The sequence below is a fragment of the Tursiops truncatus genome, chromosome 6, assembly GCF_011762595.2.
Source record: "Tursiops truncatus isolate mTurTru1 chromosome 6, mTurTru1.mat.Y, whole genome shotgun sequence".
Lineage (NCBI taxonomy): Eukaryota > Metazoa > Chordata > Mammalia > Artiodactyla > Delphinidae > Tursiops > Tursiops truncatus.
The window spans coordinates 905,439-922,754 of record NC_047039.1 but is presented as its reverse complement, the minus strand read 5'-3'; the positions used below and the strand labels follow the sequence as shown (position 1 = coordinate 922,754).

The 17,316-nt window shown below is 45.2% G+C and overlaps 1 protein-coding gene across 1 annotated transcript in view; it reads left to right on the top strand.

Annotated features, from left to right (window-relative positions):
* SPOCK3 (SPARC (osteonectin), cwcv and kazal like domains proteoglycan 3) overlaps positions 1-17,316 on the top strand; it is a 434,386-nt gene that overhangs the window by 249,071 nt on the left and 167,999 nt on the right. The gene's annotated exons all lie outside the window — the stretch shown is intronic.

The window sequence follows — 17,316 nt, the reverse complement described above, 5'->3', positions numbered from 1 at the left end:
AATCTGCACCTCGTTTGATGCCCCACATCGTTCAAGTATTTAGGAGGTTTTAAGAACTTTACGTAATAGAACGTCGATGAGTTTTCTTTGATTATGTGATAGGAAGGAATATGGCTCATGACCTCTTACCTGAAACTTCAGGGTCAGATGCATTTATGAATTTAGATTGTTCTAAAATGTATTTTGAGAAGGTAAGATAGCACATTATGTAGTGTCCCCAGTGGGGCTTTACCCTGTAATTAAACAGATCAACATTTCTTTTAGAAACTATAGGTATATTCAAGTTAAATACGATCCATGAAGTCTATAAAGTAACCTTACCTCAGTTCATGTCTAGTTTTGCTTAAAGCAAAGTAAATTCCAGAAGTTTTTGGCTATCAGAACACTGTGTTTGGTGCCTACCACTTTATGAACCACACTTTTTCTCAGAAAGTATTTCCCTACACCTTGCACCGGCAGTTTACAGTTGAGAAGAGGGCTACAGGGACGAGGAAGCTTAATACAGTCAATAGATGTGTGCATAGTACTTACTGGGTGAGGCTACCATGTGCCTGTTTGCTAAAGTTTTCAGGGTGTATGTGGGGGTGGAGATATTGCTAGGAGGAAGGAGTGTGTCACCCATCCTCTCAATACTACCTCGATCTCGGGGACCCTCTGCTTTGCAAGCTGAAATTCCTGCTGTCAGTGCAAGGGAGAAGGAACCCACCTCATATTCTCACATCCCACAGCTCACGATGTGGATCGCATTATGCTGATTCATTAACTCACAACAAAGGATGCAGGTTCTAGTATTCAGCGTGGTAGCTGGAGTTCCTTGGGAAGCAAATTTGACTCCTAAGTTGACTTGATGGACGTTGATGATTGAACAGGTTGAGTCAAGAGAGAGGCTGAGGTCATTCCCGGCATCTCCCTCAGGGAGCCCTGTGTCTTTCTCAGCCTCAGGAATGTACTTGCTGTGGGCCCTGGTGTGTTAGCACCGGGGAGGGTGTCATCCTCCCTGGAGAGGGCCAGCGTTAGGCCGCCACCTGCCTCTCTAGGACCCTCTTGCCATGATCCATTCTCTGACAGTGTACTGTCACAGGGCACAGAGGTACGATCACAAGAGGTTTCTACCTGTTGAGACCACGTGGGAGTCTTTGTTTGATGATTTTAGAGAAACACAGTCTCCCACTCAGGACTAAATACTCTTGCCATAAGTAGACTAATTCACGTGGATTCACAATTCCTCGGGGTTTCCCACTGTTGTGAAGCCCCAGCTTACAATCCTACACCCTCACTGATATTGTCAATAGAATGATTCTAAATAATCCATCCTTGAATTATTAATTTAACATTTCTTTGGATATGTCTCACTTTCAATGCGTGCCTTGTTTGTATAGAAAGACATAAAAATAAAAAGAACATGGTTCCAATGAATATGAGTTTTTAGTCAACCCAAACTTCAATCCTCATTTCAGTTGATTCTCATTTAAGTTCGTGATTTTTCCACTTTTGATCACCAATTCTAGCCTTAAGTGTCTACACTGACAGCAAGCTGAACTGTATAATATAATGCAAACTAAATAGTGATCTCAGCCCAGGAGGAACCCAGGCTAAACTCTTCTTACTAACACTTTTAAGAAATTCATGGGATTTAAATTCACATGAAGGCCTCAACCTTTCTCCTGTGAGACAGGCATTGCCCTGGGCTCTTTAGGCATCGCAAACAAAGACTGCAGAGGCCAGTGCCGTCTGGAGAAGCTTATCTTGTCATATGAACAAGATAATAAATAAGGCAGGTGCAGGAGTCACGGGACCCTTCTTCCGGCTCTTGCCTCACTCAGCTTTGTCAGTAGACCAGGCAAACGCTGACAGGGCAGATTTAAACAGCTTTTGGGGGCTGGTGGGCATTTGCGCTCAGAGTAAAGGTAGAGCTCCAAATCCCAAGCTCCGCGCAATCCGGGAAGCTCCTTGCTTGGAGCCGAGTGATCCTGATATGATGACGACTGGCCAGAGCCAGGCCATCTGGTCCAGAGCGAGGGACCCTACATCCGGGTCTTCTTACCATCCCTCTGTATTACGGACACCCTGCATTGACATACAGGGTTTTCGGTTCGGTTCGGTTTTGTTTTACTACTGCAAACCATATTCCTATATGTTTTATTTTAGGCCCACAATATTTTCTCATTACTTTCAGCTCAATTTATCGAGATGAAGCTTTAAGTTATATTCCGCCGTACAACATAATTGGAGGAGAGGTCGTTACAAAGCACAGTAGGTTCCAGGCGCTGGGGCTGAGGTGAGAAAGACAGTTATCAGAAGGTCTCCGAAGGAAACTTTAGTCAAAGGTCATAACGAGGATTTAATCTTGGAAAGTGCGCCTCATGACACAAAGGAACCGATTTTGAATAATTATTTTATTAGCCTTCAAGCTCTGAATGTGTCAGCTTGTGTAGCCGTCCTCAGAGGAGTGTTTTTAAAATGTTTACAGAAAAGACAAAGGCACAGATGAATAACTGAAAACATAGATTTACTTGGAGAAATATTGGGACTCGTGATTTTCATAAAAAGTGTTTTCGTAATGTTATCTAATTTTTTTCATGTTAAGAAAAGCGATGGACTGTTTTGGAAGTCTACTTAATCATTCTGTTCAGAAGAACCCATGTTTTCCGAATTCTTCCGAATTCAGCAGTAGCAGAAAAATGTAAATATAAGTCTGTTCAAGGCTGTTTGAGAGGTAATCATTCCTGAAATTGACACAAAAGATGAAGGTCTCTGTTTCTTCCTTCAGGCAACGTCTCTTTGCATTGTGTTGCCTGGCTTCAGTGAAACCAGGAATTGTTCTCCAATGTAGCATCTATGTTAGAACTAGGGCATGTTTGTGTCTGACTTGTGTAGGTTGTAAGCTATATCTGCTGAGCAGAAGTCAGCAAACAATACTGATGTTCTAGAGCTCAGCCGGGTGTCTGTAACGTGAACTCTTCAGGCACAACGTGCTGGGTGGTTTTTGATACTTTTTTCTGATTTTTAGTCATGCAGTGCTTGGGAGCTGAACTATTGCAATAAATACCAGTCAGTATAGGAAACTGCGTGTGTGTGTGTGTGTTGAGGAAAGGCAAGTAAATAGAAAGCTTCTGCGTCTTATTCTGCAGTTCCCGACACCAGCTGCAGAGATGCCACTTAAATTGGTTTGGGACGAGGCCCCGGGAATCTAAATTTTGAAAGCTCCCCAAGTGATTTTTATGTGTAGGCATGGTTGAGAACCACCGTTGCATCTCTTCAATCTATTGCCTTTGAATTCTTAGATATAACAGTTGTTGTTCTTGTATTTAATAAAGTAGAACAGTAACATTAGCACTGAAGTGGAAGCATTTACTCTTCCTTGTAATTTGAGAAAATTCCATTGTAAGTTTCCACGTTCTCCTGTTAGCATTTGGTATTTACATGTCCTGCCTTCCTTCCCCTGAACACTTTGAGCTCATTTTATTTTGAAAGATCGGCAGTCAGGAATAGATGTGCACTGTTTCTCTTTGAACTGCTTTTCAACTTGGCTTGGCTTTTGGCTCCTGGCTGGGATGCTGTATTTTTGAGAGTTAAGGCTTTAATCTCTCGGTACCCCAAACACCTGCATCTCCTTCCCCAGGACTTTGCTTCATGGATTATTTTATGCTTTTCCGTAGCCTTGACAAAGACGTAGGCTTGCTTTCCTGACCTGTTCAAGACTCTTGAGTTATATATATTGAATGAGTTTAGGGCAGTGTTCACTAGTTTCTACATTGATATATTGATTTATTTTTGAAATTATAATCTTACTTTTGTGTGAGTAACTGTGTGTTAAATGGTCTTTCACCAAACTCCATAGATATTATAGAGGTTTTGTGATTTCTTTAATTTCTTTAATTATGTTGAATGTAGTTCCTTAGGAGAATGAAAAGTTGGGAAACGTACGTGTTGTCACACACTTATCTTTGAAGTAGCGACCATCAGTAAAATCTGAATCTACGTTTTGACCCGTGGTCTTTACCGCTTGTTTCGCACTCTGCCTTGCCAGTTGCTCCATGACACACTGGACACTCTTTGCCACGGCTTCACCAAGACTGACAACATTTACCAGCAACTCAGAAAATGCCAAATTCAGTGATTATTCCAAAGCTCTTTCCTTATTAGGTGGAAATGAAGTAGTGGGCAGTGTTATGAGTCCCTTATCATCTTCTGCTTCTTTTTGTTCTCAAATCCCCGGTGGTCCTAGACTGTGCAGTGACCACCTTTGGACAGAGGCTTAGCGAGGACCTGGGTGCCTTGCCCCAGGGCACGGAAGTTCGGCCACGCTGCTGTGACAGCTGGACACTGAGTTCTGAGGGCCTTCCCAGTGCTCGGACCACTGCCTCCCAGGGCGGATGCCAGGGCTCGGCTGTGGGGACCTGCCCTGTGCCTGCCTCTTGTCTGACATCTGCCGTAACCTGTGCATTGATCTTGCAGTGCGGTGACCCGTGACCTTTTCACTTCATTGAACTTCATAGTCTCACAGAGATACGTGTGTCTACACTGATCAAGCATTTATTTAGCTCCTTTTGAGGGCAGATACTGTAAACGCTTTGAGTATATTAACTTACGGTTGTCCCTTTTATAGATGCACTGATGCACAGAAGTGAAGTAATTTGCCCAATGTCTCAGTGAAGTCCAGTGTCCATTGTCTAAATTGAAATCGTTTTTGCTTTTACTTTTTTTTTTGGCTGTGTTGTGTCTTCGTTGCTGCGCATGGGCTTTCTCTAGTTGCGGTGAGCGGGGGCTACTCTTCATTGTGGTGTGTGGGCTTCTCATTGCAGTGGCTTCTCTCATTGTGGAGCATGGGCTCCAGGCACACAGGCTTCAGTAGTTGTGGTGTGCGGGCTCAGTAGTTGTGGCTCGTGGGCTCTAGAGCACAGGCTCGTAGTTGTGGCACATGGGCTTAGTTGCTCCTCGGCATGTGGGATCTTCCCAGACCAGGACTCAAACCCATGTCCCCTGCATTGGCAGGCGGATTCTTAACCATTGCATTGCCAGGGAAGTCCCCACTTTTTTTTTTTTTTAAATAGGAATTTGGAGCAGAAAACCTTTTTAAAAAATTAAGTGCCCTTCATTTTTTCTAGTTACTACGCATAATAAATGTGATAACTATTTTTATTTGAATCACTAAGTAAAGATGGCAATATATGCCCTTTAAGTTTATAGTTGCTTGTTTGTCACTGGTTTGAAGCCTGTGGTTTCAGAGCCATTCTTCAGAATTATATTTTTAGAGATTTCTGCATGATACAGAAGCCTAAATCATCAGTTTTCTATGGTTATAACTTCTTGTAGAAGACAATCTTCGGTGTTTTCTTAGGAGACTGAAAGTTTTAACTCTTAGGTTTGTGTGTACGTGGTGATTGGTCTTTGTGTTTGGTAAGAGGCAGGGGGTGAATATCACTTCTTCAGTGTAGCCAGTTGTGGGAACATCCATTTGTTGTTTTTGCCCCATCAGATTGCCTAGGTTTCTTTGTCAAAAATGAAGTGGTCCTGAAAGTGGGAGTCTTTCTGTGTCTGTTTTGTTTGGGGTTGTTTTTGGGTTTTTTTTGCGGTACGCAGGCCTCTCACTGCTGTGGCCTCTGCCGCTGCGGAGCACAGGCTCCGGACGCACAGGCCCAGCGGCCATGGCTCACGGGCCCAGCCGCTCCGCGGCATGTGGGATCTTCCCGGACCGGGGCACGAACCCGTGTCCCCTGCATCGGCCGGCGGACTGTCAACCAATGCGCCACCAGGGAAGCCCTCTGTGTCTGTTTTGTCTCGGGGAATTATTCATCTGCCCCTAGGATGTGCCGCACAACCTGTTTGCCTGTGTCTTTATGTTAAGTTTTGAGTTCAAGTGCTGCAAGTCTGACTTGATTCCACCTTTTCAGTGCTGCTTCAGCACTTGCCCTTTGCGTTTCCATATGAATTTTAGAATCGGTCTGTCAATTTCTACAAAAAAACAGCTTGAATAATCATTAAGATTTTGTCAAATCTGTAGATAAATTTGAGGAGATGGATAACAATCTTCAAATCCACACACTAGGTATATGTCTTCATTTTGTTAGCTAAAGTTAATAAAAGTTTTGTAGTTTTTGGTATAGGGACCTGTAATATTTTTTGTTAAATGTATTGCTAACTTATTTTTATTAATGCTACTGTAAATTTAGTTGTGACGTTTATTTGCTAGTGTATTGTCATATAACTAATCTTTCTATACTGACCCTGTTTATTGACACCTTGCTAAATTCACTTATTTCTAACAGTGTTTTGTTGTGGCTGTCTCAGGATTTTCTACGCCTATAATCATCCTCTTTGAATAGACACAGATTTATTTCTTCCTTTCCTTCTTTTTATGCATTTTTTCTTTTTTTTGCCTTATTATTCTGGTTAAGGCTTTCAGTACAATGTTCAATGTACCTCTTTGCCTTAATCCAAATTTAGGAGAAAGTTTTCAGTATTTTACCATTAGGTATGAAGTTACATACAGGTTTTGTATATGCTAATCAGGTTCTTTGCAGCCCTCATAGAACAGAACATGCAGGGTCAGTGTCTATATTTTGTGTTATTATCTATTAAAAATGAGAGAACAACACATACGTTCACTGGTGGAATCTCCGTGCTTTCTTAGATAATATAATTTTTGCCTTTTCAATGAAAGGAACTTGTATTCTGTAAATATTCCACAGGGTTTGCATTTCTAAGGAGACGGTTTTCTAAAAATCTTGACATATGTAGAGCATGCTTGAATATGCATATTCTCTAAGGGAAGTGTAATAACGGTAGTCGTTGGCATGTAGTAGCTGTCGCTGTGAAAGTCATAGAGGCAGGAATTCCTAAAATAATTGAGCAACGATGTCAAGTAATGGTCTAAATATTTTGTGCGCTAACCTGATATTTAAAACAACCCTAGAAGACAGATTCTCTAGTGGTCCACAATCATTAGATAAGGGAGAGGAGACACAGAGCAGCCGTGAAGCTGGAAAGTAACGACGCCAGGATCAAGGTCAGCTTCAGGCACACGGTGGCCACTGTGCTGTTCTGGGTGTGGACAGGCCAGCGAGCTACTGATTGATGTCCTTATCAGGCCTGGGTTTTACCCTAGTGATGTCCTTTGTAACCTCAATTATTCGTCACTTTATCAAGAAGCAAGAATCATGATAGGCAATAGGAGAGATTTAGAGAAGACATGTATATTCCAGCTCTTTTAAAAACTCAGGTTATAGCAAGATAAAGAGGCATCCATGTGTGAAGGTAACTGAGGCATTCTTACCCTGCTGGTAGAAGGCGTTCCCGCTGAGATATACCATGAGTTTCTAGCAAGTTCAGGGCCAGCTTGCTGGTAGCACCTTTGGAAAAGCTGTGTCTGCATCTCTTTTGTCTAAATCACAACTCGTGCCGGCAGAGAAAAGATTCTCAGAAGGCTGATACTGAGTGCCTGCCTAGTGTGTGTTGATGGCTGCTCTTAGTTACTATATTAATGCACGTATTTATTAATGTACTGTGATAATTTTCATATGAATTATTCCTCAGACAACAGTAGGAGACACAAAAAACACTCACTAATAATTTAAAGATAAGGAATCTGAAGCACAAAGATATTAAATATATTCATAAGGTCACAGGGCTGGTAAACAGCAAGGCTAATAATGTGGCTACAAATAAAAGTACGAAAGATAGGAAATAATATGTAATAAATCAGTGTAATGTAATACGGTATGTATTTATGCATATTAATGATTTATTAATAGCAATGTGGATAACATTATTATAGGAATGTGGTGTTAATACAGTGAGAAATTATTTTTCTCGGCAAAGAAAAGTCAAGTGTGTCCTGTATAGTATGTACTTATATGTGTGTAGATTTATAATCATGTAAATTATGGAATAAACACAGTAGTGTGTGGCTGTCATACCCTTCCAGTGAACGCATGGGCAAATTATAGATTTCCTGCCATCTCTCTGTGATCACTGTGTATTTCAATGTCTGTTATCTCGCTCCACCTCAATGCTCTCCACCAAGGAAATTGATCCAGTTCTGTGAACAGACAACAGGTTAAGGATGCTATGGCTTCTGAAACAAGCCAATTAAACAAAAGCCAGCTGAAACTAGGAGGTAATTAAGCTCTAATATAGAAACTGGGGGGGCAAAAAAGAAATAATACCATTATTGGGTAATAATACCATTATTGCGGTACAATATTTATACCTTTGAACCTGTTCTCTTACAGACCTGGGGTTTGGGATTTCACCACCTCAGAGGAGAGGTTGGGGAAGCCCCAGGGATGATAAATAGAATTTAAGGGATTCTGTGTACTCAGTACCCCTGACACTTGAAAATCCCAACGTAAGTTCTCTCTGTAGAAAAGTACCAGGAATCCAGACTCCTAAGGATTCTCCAGATGGTATTCTGCCAACTCTTCGTTCACATACCAATAAATCTTATAAGTAGAAGAAACACACTAATATAAATAAACCAACAAACTAAATGACAAAAGCCAACAGGTAAGGAGGGAACAATGTAAGAACAAAACTAGACAGGTTTCAATACTTAAATATCAAAACTATCAGATAAATAATTAGGTAAAACAGAACATACAACCACTATATGAAATGTTTTTAACGTGTAAAATGTTTACAGACTTAAAGTGGTGTTGAAAGATACAGGAAGACCAACATAATTTCAGAAAATATTAGATTTGCAAAATAACCAAATATGACCTGTTCAATTAAAAATATATTTAAAAATTAAATATATTTAATTAGACATTAGATGAAGAGAATTAATGAACTATAATATATGCATATGCATGTGATAATATGCATATAAAAAACAGAAAATATATGTAACAAAAATAAGTTAAGTATATAAACATAATGTCTATGTGTATATATTTGTGTATTTATATATTTCAGAAAAATGACTGATATATTTCAGAAAATATTTCAGAAAAATTATCCAAAAAGGGTAATAGGGGATAGAGACTAGAATGAGAAGGGATAAGTAAATTTAATCTGAGATACAGAAAGAGAAGCCAGAAATAATAAGATGGAGAAAATGTTAAAAGAGATATTGAAAATTTTTCCAGAAATGTTGAAAGGCATGAATCTACAAATACAAGAAGTACAATGTGCCAGGTGAGAAAAGTAAGAAGAAATGATTGATTATCAAAATAAAATCCAGCCAGATTAAAAAGCCACATTACTTGCCAAAAATATTATACCATTACACAAAGATGATCTCAACAAGATTAATGGAATTCATAAAACAGTGGAAAAGCACACTTATGATATTGAAAGCTAAAGATAATTAAAAGCAGATACTTCAGGAGAAAGTCTCTTCCAAGTCTGCTACACAAACATCCTCATACAGAACAAATTGTCTGTGCCTCTGACGGGAAGACATGCAGAACTATGCGTGACCTAGCAGAACTGGCTCTTATCATATCCACCCTCATTCCCTATCTTCTTGGCCAGACACTTCTCCTGTAAGTACCTCGCTCCATCAACCACTGCATCCATACGATCAACAGTGCAGGGGCCAATCCCGGTCAGTTTATCTCAGGCAGCATTTAACGAAGGCTGACACCCAGGGCGATCCAAGCAGAAGGGGAGACCAGCCTGTTTGCCGTGTTGACACCTCCCCTCTCCAGGGCCCCGGGCCCCACCTCCCCACAAACCCTGTAAACCCCCAAGGTCTGCCTTAGAAATCCAAGTGGCTTTTGCCTCAAGTGTCCGTCTTCATCTGACCATCTGGCCTGAGAATTTAACCCAGGGACAGCAGGATGCATTAGTGACTGCATAGACCTCACTTGGCCAAGGAGGCTTTTATGACAATGATGTCATCCAGTGGTCAGTCTTGAAGCTGAAGTGAATCCCTTCCAGGAGCAACATGGTGTCATTGATCACCTCACCTAAGATCAGTGACAGTTTTTATATCAGCTTTTCTAATTGGATCCCTCCTGTTAGGGAGAGAACTTCCTGGAAGATGCTCATAGGGATGAGTCAGGTGTGTCACCTGAAACTGAATGCCCGAGGGTCCCTTCCCTGTGGAGAGAGCTCCTCAGGTATCTGAAGGCTACACCATCTGCTAGGGGCATTTCCTAAAGCAGGTGATGGTCTCAGACCACCCAGCAGGAGCACATCACCATTTTTTTAAGACAGAGGTGAGTTCATGCCTGGTGTCCATCACCAGTAATGTGCAGGGTGTCCTGGAAAGAAAGTGTTGTTAAAACTGCCATGACCTGCAGGCAGGACCTACGTTGTTCAGGGAACACAGGGCATCCCATGTGCCCTCCAGCCTGGCTGGGAGAGCTTAGGTGTCCCAACTGAGTTGGAATAATTGACTCTGCTCCTGTTTTTGGAGTGAAAGCTGGAAAGAAGCCTGTTCCCTATGTCCTATGTTTTTCCAAAAGACAATCCTGGTGGCATCCATCCACCTCCGAGGATGGCTAAGAATGGGGTCTGGGAAAGGCATCTGGACATGTTGGCAGGTGTTTATACAGGAGTTTCAGGAGCTGGTCCATGCCTTCCTGTTCCTGGAGGCTGCGTGATAAGTTAGGAAGGATGGAGAAGGGGAGTCCAGGGAGGGCAACTCCAGCAGTCAGGTATTTTAAATAAGGCATCTGCAGCACTGGGAGGGCACACAGGGCACCTGCTTTGACGGGGAGAGACAGGCATTGTTCTGGAAGACAGAGCATCTGTGATGCCTCTCCCTCCGCCACTTCCCAGGGCCTGAGGCGTCCCCTCCCCGGGTGTTGGGGTTGTGGCTCTCCCTGTGTTACCGTAAAATTACCCTGCCAATGACAGCAACTCAGAGGTCCCATTTCTTCCTATCAGCCTCTCAACCTCACCCATAAACAGTTCATCTATAAGCGTCCAGCCCAGGAGGGAAGAGGGCACTTTTGTGAAAGTTAGAGACCCGTTACATCCCTGCCTGTGACCTGCATGGACAAATGTCCAGGACCACCTCCATCCAACCAGGGAATCCAGGGGCTGGAACCAGAATTGAGTTTAATGCCCAAGGTCCCCTGTGGACAGGCCGTCACGCAGAGGTGCAGCGTCGGACCAGCCTGCAACATCAATTAGGAACGAAAGTAAAGATCCTGAAGGTTTAAATAAGTCCATATAGTCTCTCTCGTGCTTCCGTTACCCAGGAGCCAGCCGAGCGGTTATGTTCCCTTTCTGGAAGCAGTGGAATTGTGACCACACTGCCTTAGTCAGTGAGGCAGGTCCAGTCAGAAACCCTTTTGAGCAGGATTTTGAAGAGACCAGCCATTGCCGACCAAGATCAGTAGTTTGTGGACGGTGAGGGGCAAGGACTTTCCATGCAACGCAGTCAGCTGTGCCTGTCAGCCTGTGAATGAGTAGATTTTGTGATAAAAGTTGCCCTGAGGTCAAACGACAAATAGTCCAGTACGTCAAACTCATAACGCAGATATGTCTCAACACTGCGTCCACGGTCAGCTGATGCAACTGCAGTAGCAACAGTGTCACCTGAAAGCGGGTCAGGAGAGATTAGGCCCCAGAAGGGTCCATCGGGGATGCAGTGGGGCGTGGACACAGCTTGCTGGACGGCTTCTGGTCAGCCTGTCAGCTGAGCTGATGAAAGGACCACGTAGAGCACCGTCATTCTTCCCCCAAGGCCCTAAGGGAACAGTCCGGGGCCGGGGCTACTTTGGGGGTGGCGACCTAAGGGGTAACAGCGTTCTTTCCGCGTGGGAGACACTGACCGTGCGAAACCACCCACGTCGTTTAAGGAGCTGTAGTGAACAGGCCCCTGAAATTTGTCCGGAGTGGATCGGCCATCCCCTCCGTGCAGAGCGAGGCTTGACTCTCCTTCGCACAGGGCCCCCTGTGGACGCCGAAGATGCCGGACAGTGCAGGCGTCCGGCGGCTCTGGAGGCAGACGGCGAGGAAGGGGTCAGCGCGAAAGCTTCAGCGGTGGCGCCCGGGCGTTCCCCCCCGAGGGCACGCCGCTCCGGCTCAGGCAGCGCGGGGCATGGGCGCCAGCCGGTCCAGAAGGGGCCCCCGACAGGGCAGCGGGCTTGCCTGCCCTGCCCGGGCCCTCGGCTCAATCCAACTGCCCCTCCCCAGCAGGCCCGGCACGTCCGTCGTGGCCACACTTGCACGGCCCCTCGAGGGCCACAGCTCTCGGCCGGAGCAGGGTGCGTGTGCGTGGCCTTCCGCCTCGTTCGGGACCTGGACAGCTGGCCTCGTGCTCAGCGGCACGGCCTTCCGCGTCCCGCCCGGCGCTTGGGAGCCGTAAGCAGAGCCCGTGTGGCCGGCTTCGCTCGGTGCCGCGCCTTGCGCGCAGGCCCAGGGGTTCGGGAACCGGGGGACAGTGGGTGAGCCTGTCGCCGGCTTTGGCTTGTGACTGGCCTGAGGGCGTTTGCCCCGAGTATCTCCTCCTCTTCTGACCTGGGCTTGGGGCCCAGAGTCCTCTCTTCTCCAGAAAGCGTCTTTGCTGCCGCAAAAAACTGTGGAGAACTGTGAGGGTCTGGGATTTTTACCCTGTTTCATGCGCACTGCAGAAGACACGGGCCTACTGGGTCACTTGTTACTCACGACACCAACAGCTCGGTCTTCGTGCTGGCGTCCATTCTCTTTCCCCCACAAGGCCCAAGGGCCGTGCGGAGTGACCCAGTTGTGTGCTCCACACACACGGGGTTTGTGTCACAGCACAGGAAACCCCGTGGGTGACCACGGGCTGCAGACAGGCCTGCCCACCCTCTGCCCCCTGGGGGGAGTTACCTCTGTTTTACTGAGAAGCAAACAAATCTGCCTTCTCTGCAGAGGACACGTCATCTCTCTCCGGCAAGGACTCTCGATGTTCAGACAAATTTAAGAGATTCCACAAAGCAAAAGGCACTCAGTGCCTCTGCTCCAAAATGTGTAGAAACATAGGAGATCCCTGGGGACTCGACTCCCAGTACTGCAGAATAGTCGGACAAATTAGATCTTCAGATAAAAGCCGTAGAAGATGAAAAGGATTACTGCATAATGATTAATATGTTAATTCACCTGGAAAATCGAAGAATTCCAGTCTTACGTGTGTATAGTTAGTCCCCAGATACATAAAGCAGTTTCTACAGGGAGAAACTGTCGCATCTCTCTAACACATCCTGAGATCTCAGCGCTCCTCTCTTAGAAACTGATGGAGCTACAGGAAGGAAAGTTAGGTCCCTCCCTGGGCCTCACGCTCCGTGGTACCCACTGCACGAGGTGGGTTGAACCGGTACCTCGGTCCCGGAGGGGTGCCTGCCTGCGCCTGAGAGCCTGGGCGTCCAGTGCGGCTGCTCCGGGACCTTCCATGCTGAGGAGAGGACCGTGAGTGGTGCTGTGGAATAATTATGAACGTAGGTCGAGCATGTGACTGGATCCACATTTCTCCTTGTTGAACCAAGTGCTGACAAACGCGGAAAATAGGCCTGAAGGGATCCTGGGCGTTGGATCGGAATCAGAGGGATGAGTGTGAACTCATTTGAGTAGTTTTGTGCACAAGGATGCCTGTGAATTGGTCCCAGATGTATGTCCGTGTGAGTAGGTGTTCCAGCAGGATGGTAGTTTATTCTTAATATTGGACGCACTGTCCGCCTCAGAAAGGCCGTCTAGTTTGCTGCCACTCTGCTTCACCTGACTGTGGCGTTTGTCCTTTTTACATTCACCTTCCCTGTAGTAACTCGTCCTTCATCCTGTGTTCTGACCACCCCGATAGCAGGCCGTCCGTCCTTCCTGGGAAGCGGAAGATCTTCTCTCCCATCACGGTCTTGGTTGCAGGTGCCCTCTTGAGGTCAGTGGACAGAGGGCACCCTTGCTCTGGAGCGCTAGCTCCTCAGTGAGCCCCTCCCCTTTACTCAAGGGGACACTTGACACAGCGGGAAAACCCAGTCTTGTGTCCTGGTATCTTTGTGTCAAAGCTCATGGCACCCCTCTTCCCCTGTTTCTCTTTCCGTTCATCCCAAAGGGCATCTTTGCTACCAGTGCATCAAACTGTATAGGGCAGCTGAGCCTTCGGTGCATGTCTTAGCTTTAAGAGTAGTACATACTTTTTAACAGGCGCTTGGTATTTCTTAAGCGTGATAAACAAGGAATTTCCTCGTGCTTTCTATTGATTAGAGAACAGTTAAAATGAGAAGTTCAGTGTGTAAGCCCCACAGACATTAAAACGTGTGCACAAACCATCACACGTCAGTGTTGCCATGTTTGTATTATCGTTGGTGTCTTCTGCTGCTTTGAGGTCTTCAGAGGCATTTCTCTTGTTACCTAAATGTAACCTTCTGTCCTGATTCTTTCATCTCCTTATATGTTTTTTAAAATACACCTCTTGTTTCCTACTCCCATTCTTTTTTTAGAAATTCACTGTCATTTGTATCTGTAAAGATAATGTCTCCTCAAATGTCATCCTCCTTTTTAGGAGTGCTTGGTGTCACAGCCTTCTGTGTTCATCCGTTTCTTAAGTATTTTTAACTACTCCTGCACCTCTGGAAAATTCTGAGTTATCTTAGAAAGTTCATGTTATATATGTGAAGGTAAATAAAGGAAATACAAATCAATAGTCATTTAAAATAATTTTATTAATTTCATGTATGTATTGTATCAGTCATCAAACAATATGTTTTTATAGGTCTTATTTTAATTGAAACTATTACTGATACTTGAAAGAAACTTTCATTTGGAGTAATTTAAGTAAGAATTTTGGTTTAATGAGAAAATTCAGTGAAACATGCAAGCATGAAATGATGGTAAAATAAACATACTATCCTTTTGACCCTTAAAATCTTTTAAATTTATTACCAGATTTTGAAGTCTAGAATAACTGTTTACAACAACGGCCTAACAAAGAGGAAAATCCATACATGAGCTCTTCCTTATGCACAGAAATCGTGGACTAGGAGACCCTGACTAGATGGTCCTGCAGCTCCACTAAATGATTCAATGCATGAAAAGCGGGTTTTCTTTATGCATACACTAGCAGCCTTGCCTGAGGTGAGGGTCATGACGCATCCTCACATTGTAGGATTACTCTGGATTAAATTGAGTTGAAGGCAGAATGCAGTGTTGAAACCCCAGGGACACCTGGAACAAAGACTGAGCAAAGGAAAACCAGCCCCAAACCAGTTCTGAGTCCGCACCCCACGCCCACCGTTTTCTCTTTGGCGTGTTCTGATGCTGCCCTGCGGGATGCTAAGCTCTGTGTGCCAAACGAGGCAGGTTTCTGCGGTGAGGTGTTTAATTTTGGAAGGAAGAACATCTGTAATACTCATTCCTGTTTGCAGAATTGGAGACATACTGGTCCAGAGGCTACACTAGATGTAAGAGAATGTGTGTGGTGAGGTGAGGGTTAAGGATGCTCTTCTTGCCTCATTCTTTTCGGCAGTTCTCCTTGTCAGGTGATTGAGTCGCCCGCCGGAGCAGCAGTATTCTCCTGTTCATGTCGACAGGACAGGACAAGGCTTGTAAATGTATGAACTCGGGTTGAAGCATCCTTCCTGCCCTCCTGTGACCTCACCTCGGTCTGCCCACGTTCCGCAGGTCCTTTCCGAAACCCGGTCTCAAGATGCTGACTGGAGGCCTGGTGGAGGGCAAGCCAAGTGTCTGGAAGAAGGGGACTGACACGGCTGTCGGGGAGCCCCAGAGACTGCTCAGGTGCAGGACCCTCATGTCTGTGCCCACACCTGCCGTGAGCCCCCAGGGGACCTGCCCCCACCCCCCAGGTCCAGTTACGAATGTGGGAGCGTAACAGGTCACCTGAGTCCCCATGTGAGGTGTGTGATGGAGCATTGTATAGTGGAAAGAGAAGTAAGGTGCCCGAATCAGCAGGGTGTTGCTCCTTAACGAAACGTAGGGTGTTCCAAAAAGAGAAATGAGGGTGTGCGCGCAGATGGTAAATCCCAGCTGAAGGAAGGGGTCAGGGTTCTACCCCCTCCTAGGTAGGCTGCCTTGGGCTGGGCTGGGCCACACAGAGCAGGGACCAGGAAACCCAGGTGGAGGCTGTGCTCGGGAAGGGGGCGCCATGCTGACGCGAGGAAAGCCGCCTGTGAAAGCGCAGGGCGTGTCTGAGATACTGGGCCTCTAAGGTATTAAATAGGGATGATGTGGTGTGTTAGCCAGTCCAGCCCAGGTAAAATGGAGGCTAAAAAGTGATGCGTAGCATCCCGTGTTCCTCAGTTTATCTTCACTTGAAGAAATGTGTTTATCACTACAATGCCACACAGAACATAGTTGCTGTTTTACCTACTGATAATTACATTCTTGTTCTACATTAGAAACACTATAAAAGAGTGCTTGAACCCCATTTGAGCCATGTATTGATATTTCTGATCAGATGCAGAAGCTAAGTAGGACTTGTAAAATTTATTTTTAAAAGTATGCCTGTCTTACTCAATGATCAAAACAGTAATGCATCAGATCCCAGAGCTCCACACTCAGGGATGCCTCATGAACGTTGCTGTTGATAAACTGTATGTTGTTGTCTGTTGTTGTTGTTGTTGTCTTTGTCTTACAAAATGCTTTGTATTTTCTGGGTTTTCTGAGAAATTAAAGTACTTGTAGGGCTTCCCTGATGGCACAGTGGTTAAGAATCCACCTGCCAATGCAGGGGACACAGGTTCAAGCTCTGGTCTGAGAAGTTCCCACATGCTGCAGAGCAGCTAAGTCCGTGCGCCACAACTACTGAGCCTGTGCTCTAGAGCCCACGTGCCACAACTACTGAAGCCCACGCGCCTAGAGCCCATGCTCCGCAACAAGAGAAGCCACCGCAGTGAGAAGCCTGTGCACCACAACAAAGAGTAGCCCCTGCTCGCCACAACTAGAGAAAAGCCCACACACAGCAACAAAGACCCAACACAGCCGAACGTAAATAAATAAAATAAATAAATTTACTAAAAATAAAATTTAAAAAATAAAGTACTTGTAGCTGGTAGTTTGTTTATACCATTGTTTTTATTTTTTATGTGTTACTTTAGTGAATGCTCAAGAAAAAACACCCTAAGGAAGTGTGGATGAGGCGTTGAGAGTTTAGTTAATCCGTCTGATGTCTTTTGGAAGACCAGCACCCCTAAGAGGGCTCCTCAGCTTCGGCTCTACTGACATGCGAGGCCGGGTAGCGCTTTAATCTGGAGGGGCTGACCAGTGTGCTGCGAGGTGTTCAGTAGCGCTTCTGGCCTCTAGCTAGTAATTCAGCAGCATCCCCCCCACTCCCCGCCCCATGGTCACAACCAAAACTGTCCCCAGATGTCCCCAGGGAGCAGAGTCAGCCCCTGGACAAGAACCTCTGGTCTAAGCCATGTCCCTGACCATGGGGGTTACGTC